The sequence below is a fragment of the Triticum aestivum genome, chromosome 4A (genome assembly GCF_018294505.1).
Source record: "Triticum aestivum cultivar Chinese Spring chromosome 4A, IWGSC CS RefSeq v2.1, whole genome shotgun sequence".
Taxonomy (NCBI): Eukaryota; Viridiplantae; Streptophyta; class Magnoliopsida; order Poales; family Poaceae; genus Triticum; species Triticum aestivum.
The window spans coordinates 181,395,269-181,402,111 of NC_057803.1; positions in this window are offsets into that span (position 1 = coordinate 181,395,269).

The following is a 6,843-nucleotide window of genomic DNA, read 5'->3' on the forward strand; positions in this document are numbered from 1 at the left end:
TTTGGTTTAGGGGGTTCTCGACGTCGATGGACCCTAAATGCCTAACCACTTTGGTTTAGGGGGTTCTCGACATCGACGGACCCTAAATGCCTAACCACTTTAGTTTAGGGGGTTCTCGACGTCGACGGACCCTAAATGCCTAACACCATATTGGTTCACAACAAGGTTCACAACTTACTGGTTCACAACAAGGTTCACAACTTACTGGTTCACAACAACAACATATTGATTAACATAGTGGTTCACAGCAACTAAGAGTTAACATAGTGGTTCACAACAACAACATAGTGGTTCACCACAACACCATAGTGGTTCACAACAACTTAAAGCAACAACATAGTGGTTCACCACAACACCATAGTGGTTCACAACAACTTTAAGCCACAACATAGTACATAACTTAGTTCACAACAACACCATACTTCACAAAAGGTCAGCAAAGCAAGCATTCTTCTTCTTCATGTTGATCTGGATCTTGCTCTTGCTCTTCCTCTACATCTTCATTCTGACAAGATGTCCAGGATCCCCTTCAATTTCTGCTTGTTCTTCTCCTCTGACTTCAACAGTTTAGCAATCTGAATCTTTAGCTGATCCCTCCTTGCTGTGAGCTTCTCATGCCCCTTCTTGAGATCACCCATGTGAAGGAGCAGCTGGGTGTTCTCCTGGGTGAGCTTTTCCTCAAACTTTTTGAGTTCATCAACCTGGAATTGCAGGTTCCTGGTGGATGTACTAAGCACTTCCTTCTCTTTTAGATGATTAAACTTCAGGTTCCTGATGCAAGTGCCTTGAGATTCTGTCAGGTTCATCAGTACTTTATACTTCTCCTGCAGCTTGAAGATCTCTGCATCTTTCTTCCCCATCTCTGTCTTCATGTCAGATACTGAATCAGAAACATGCACATTCTGCATCTTAGCCTGCAAATAGCTGAAATCTACCATCCTATCCTCTTGAGCATTGAACAGTTGGTGCACATCTTCAACCAATTTGTCATAGTTGGCCTCTAGATTATTTTTTTCTTCAGTCAACTGGTGAATAGTGAATGAACTCTCCAGGTTATCCTTCCTCCTATCACTCTTGCTGTCATGATACATTTCCCACAGCTTCAACAAGGCATTCTGCAATGTAGGAGGCCACTCTGGGTCAACCCAGAGAACAACACCACAGTTGTCATCTTCCTGCAATATAAACAACCATAGCATGAGCATCTTAAAACAATGTAGGACCCTAAATGACTAGCCACTGAATTAAAAATGAACTTTAAGCATCCTTGGGAAACAACTTTAATAATATAGCCAACTTTAATAATATAACACTAGGTGAATTTTAAGATTCTGACATTGAATCTCTCTGACCTTAAACAATCAAATAATTTGCAAAGTGAGTACTCTTGTACTGCAAACATTTTCTAATCCACTGATTAGCACCAGTAGTACTAAATGGCTACAAAAATGACCCTCACACAGCTACAAAATGACCATCAGAGCTATGGTACAAGAGTACTCATTAAACAATGTGCATCAGCACATGGCTAGATTAAAGAACATGAATTCCATGCACTGGACTGCACAATTCTATGCACATGGCTAGATTAAACAATACCATTAACACAGAGTTTGGACAGAATCTTACACTCATAGGACAGACTAAGAACCTCCTGCCCGTGTTAAATGCTTTGAATGCTACACGCCTCTCAGGCGCCACACCATGCTGATGGCAAAGAACTCTGGATGCTGTCTCAATGCCACTGTAGTCTTCGTCTTCAATGCTAGCAGGGATCTACAGGAACAAAAGGAAAACAAAATCCCCAAATCAAATCAAATCCCCCCAAATCTGATAACCCAACCCTAACCCTAGCTCTACAACTCACCCGGTAATGCATGGCTTCATCGTCGGAGAGGTTCATGTATTGCACGATTGAGTCCTGGCTGCTCTCCTCCTCCATGGCGCGACGGCGAGCCGGTTGAGGTGGCGGCGGCAGCGGGCGGAGGGCGGCGGCGAATCGGAGAGAGGAGGGAGAGCAAGAGTGAGAGTGAGGTCGAGCGAGAGTGAGGCGAGTCCGACCGAGCCCATGTAACCGACCGCACCGGCCTCGTCCTAGTCAGCGCACCGGGCACGCGCCGATTCGGCCAGCGTGTCACCTGACATGTGGGCCCGACCTGTCGGATACGCGGTCAATACGCGCTTATACGGCTATCAGCCCGTTATGCATCACTTAGGCCCTGAGTTGGTACTGAACTGCGACATGCACGAGTAGTGGTACTGATTCGTGAGTAGGTGAGCAAGTGTGGTACCAACGTGCAATTAACTCGGGAGGAGAAAAAGACGAGTGGCGAAGTCGTGCGGAGGAGAAGGGACGCGAAGAGATAAGGCCGGCCGGCGGTAGATGGGCCAGAGGACACATGGCAAGCAACGCGGGAGGCTTACGTTTGTTATTATCAGCAGGTGGAAACAGAGCGTTTTCCGTAATTTTTTCGCAGCGATGAGACGCTTCGATTTTCTGACTTGATCTTTGTAAAGCTTCACTTTGTTACCCCATGTGCAATGATCATCAAAGCTTCCAGCCAGGTTCCCCTACGAATGATTTTTAAAATGGCTGGTGTAAGCATAAGTATGTACTGGTATTAGAAGATCGAATGAAAACATTGTTTGGACGTACGGATTATGGGCTTAATTGCAGGTGCTGATGTTTATAATTAGTAGGAGGTTTTTGAAAGATTAGCATCTATAGGAAGACAAATTAAATAAGGCATAATGGTACTACAGTGGCACAGGTAGATGGTTATGTTACCGAAAAAGGTAGATGGTTATGTACCATCGGATGTGTGCTTTCTTGCGATGATGTGAAGGGCCTGTGTAATTTTGAACAGTAAGATGCCTAAAAGGTGAATATAAGTAGGAGGTTAAAAAGGGAAAATTAGCAGGTTGCACTTACCACAACCATCACAGATGTTGATAACAGCTGGTTTGTATTTGCTGCGCCGCCGGAGTGAGATTACATTGTTAAGCTGATGAAGTGATTCAGAAGACCCTCCATCATTACTGCCGTCACTGATGTTGATAACAGAAAATTTGGCAATGCATTGTGCCATAGTTTCCTATGATCTAAACCGGTTGAAGACACGAAGCGTTCATGTATCTTCCTTTGATCACGAACCGGTTGGAGACATGAAGTGTTCATATTTTAATTATAATATGATCAAGGACAGAACCAAAACTAAGGTCCCCAAGGAAATGCAGTATTATCACTATGCTAAATATACATTTCAAACGCGTGTCAAATAAATTGGATCTAAAGATAGTGGCCGGGTATAAGCCAAGTATTGGAAGAGTGAGCATATAAGCATACCACACAACAATCTAAACAGCAAATAACCGATAATTAAATGCACAGGATGATCTTAGGGGATTACATAAGATCCAAAAGGATGATAAACACATAAGTCTTGGTAGGCATTTATACTAATATTAAGTTATATAACAAGGGACTCTTGCAACTTGCTTATATTGGATAGACGATCAGGCACAGTTCCTTGGAAGTGCATTTGAAGGCGAAAGCATATGCTTACCCTCTGTTCATGCTAGATGACCCGTTGCGCCGATGGTGCAAAGGGCGAGAGCAAACCATGCAAGTTAGAATACTTAGGAACCGATATTCTTTAAACATAAGGAAGTAGTTTATAAGAAGCGCTATCCTAAAATAAATGTCTCAACTTTATACTAATTTTAGTGCAAAATTATACTAAGGTTGAGGTACTTATTTTGAGACGGAGGGAGTACATTGATAGTAGGTCCATAGGCTCAAAGAAAGTCATGAGCTTAGTTTATGGTAAGCAAAACTACAAAGGCAGAGATACATCATGTAGATTGCTTTGATCACTCAACTTCTGGTAACTAAGATATGTAGTCTTTCGTCGTCCTAATAGTTAACTTTTTGCCTCTTCTCTTTCAAGCCGCTTCTGTATAATCAAATTGTAGAATAAATGAATAGGAAGACCGATCGTAGTTGTACCCACGGAAACATTTGGGGGAGAACTTTGAACGGTGACCATTGTCTCAGGTCCTTGTTTTCCTCGATGAACAAATCTATGTAAGAATAAAGTGTTAGTATTGAATACATACAATGTGCTAGAAATTTGATTACAAATAATAATCGGATTACCTTATCAAAGGTTATGGAAGAGAGTATTGACTACATGTTCCATTGGTGTCGAAGATCACCTCATCATCTAAGCACATGGTGGGTATGTTTGGTGGGATGTTCCTTGGTAGGAATAATGTCTCTCACATTCTATCCCCGTCCAGATGGTGCGTATAGCATTGTCGACGGGCGTATGGAGGTGTGTCTCCGTCGGATCTCATGGGATTCGGTCGGTGCTGGTCTTTGGTGGATCTGTTTGGATTCGGTATTCGTTCGTGTTCGTTTGGGTGTGTACAGGTTTGATCATTCTGATTTTACAACTTTCTTCGTTAGTGATGGTTGCGGCTCTGTTACACTGCTCCTATGTGGCCTTAGAATGATGACTTCCTGACTGTTTACTACAAAAAGTTTCTCCAGCTTTGGCGAGGGAGGGGCGATGATAGCGGTGCACCTTCGGCTTGCCCCAGTGTTCGTAGTCGTCGTCAAGTGGTCCACGGACCTAGTAATAATTTTTATTATCTTTGGTGTCCTTTGTGCTCCCATAGTTGAATATGAATAGATTGGAAGTTTCTCACGCAAAGAAAGCATATCTTTATTATCACCTTAGCTCCCTTGTTCAATTGAGGGGTACGATTTTGACCGGGTCATCACGCTTGTTTCTGCAACATCACACTTGTTTATGTGAATAAAAGCTCTTCGAGAATATAGACTCTCAAAAAGGAAAAACACTCCTTGGGAATGGATGGTTGGGACCGCTCCGACATGTGTTTTCATTCTGTCGCTTGCTGTTCGGGGAGAGTAAACTCTAGGTGGCTAGGGAAAACTCTCCCCTCGAAACTTCACCGGCGAGCCTGTGGATTCACCTTCCCTTTTCTGCTGCTCCGTCGATCGGTGGTGGGAATGGGAATCTCGGTGCCTTCGATCCGGTTAGTAGTTTAGGTCACGTTTTTTAGTCCTCGCAGGTGCGACACTCGAGCGGATGGCACGCTACTTCTTCGAGTTTGTCTTTCATGTCCCGATCCTACTCGAGTTCGTCCATTTGAACATAGCCGACGAAGCTCTGGCATAGATTCCTATCGTCTCCTTGGGGTGATGAGGTTAGGGTTTCTCGTCATGTGGCGGGAATTGGTGTCAGATGCTTCAGATATAGGCAAGGGTTCAACAATGACGACTACAACTCCAGGTATTGAACAAGGTGCACATGCATGAAGACTTCTCGGCTATCATTGACCAGGTTAAGCCGGCTCACGTAGGGGAGCAGCAACAGCGGCGCGTCAGCGACAGTAGTGGCTATGCGATGGTATTGGAATCTCAATGTAGTTTTTATTATGTTTGATATGATTTGTATTTTCAGTGAACATTGATAATAGATATGGATAATTTTTGAAAAAAATAATTGAGTGCTAAGATTTTGACTGGTTGTCACACTTGTTTATGTGAATAAAACATATTCCCCGGTCCCATAACGTAAGATGTTTTTTAACACTGATATGGTGTCAAAAAGTATTTTATATTATGAGACGGAGGGACTACCTGAGAATAATCGACCCTTTAAAAAGAAAAGAAAAACCCCTTGCGAGTAGATTTTTTTTCTCCCCTTGGAATAGATGGTTGGCACCTACGAGCGGTCAGATATGCATTTTCCTGGTGGGCCACAATGTTCACGGGTGCAAGTGGCAGTGGGACACAACATTCACGGGTGGACGGGTGCAAGCGTTGTGGGCCACAATGGTTCAGCGTGAGCAAGCGGTAGTCTCCCACCGGATAAGCCACCATGCCACGCGTGTCTGGTGTGTGTGGGTTTGGCTGTGCGCATGTCCTCTCATCGGGGCAGCCACTCAGTTCAGCTCTGGACAGAGGAGACTGGCGATTTGGATCCGCCGTAGTGTTGTTCTGGCAATCGGTGCTGCTTTCCCCGGCTGCTTCTTGGGCGGAGGAGGTTCCGGTTGTCGGTGCTGCTTTCCCCGGCTGCTTCTTGGGTGGAGGAGGATCCGACCGTCGGTGCTGCTTTCCCCGGTTGCTTCTTGGGCGGAGGAGGGAGCTCGGTCCATCTGTTTGCCCAACCGCCCGGATCCATGGACCATGGGGACATGAAGGAAATATGCCCTAGAGGCAATAATAAAAATTATTATTTATTTCCTTATTTCATGATAAATGTTTATTATTCATGCTAGAACTGTATTAACCGGAAACATAATACATGTGTGAATACATAGACAAACAGGGTGTCACTATGCCTCTACTTGACTAGCTCGTTGATCAAAGATGGTTAAGTTTCCTAACCATAGACATAAGTTGTCATTTGATTAACGGGATCACATCATTAGGAGAATGATGTGATTGACTTGACCCATTCCGTTAGCTTAGCACTTGATCGTTTAGTTTGTTGCTATTGCTTTCTTCATGACTTATACATGTTCATATGACTACGAGATTATGCAACTCCCGTTTACCAGAGGAACACTTTGTGTGCTACCAAACGTCACAACGTAACTGGGTGATTATAAAGGTGCTCTAAAGGTGTCTCTGAAGGTACTTATTGGGTTGGCGTATTTCGAGATTAGGATTTGTCACTCCAATTGTCGGAGAGGTATCTCTGGTCCCACTCGGTAATGCACATCACTATAAGCCTTGCAAGCATTGCAACTAATGAGTTAGTTGCGGGATGATGTATTATGGAACGAGTAAAGAGACTTGCCGGTAAC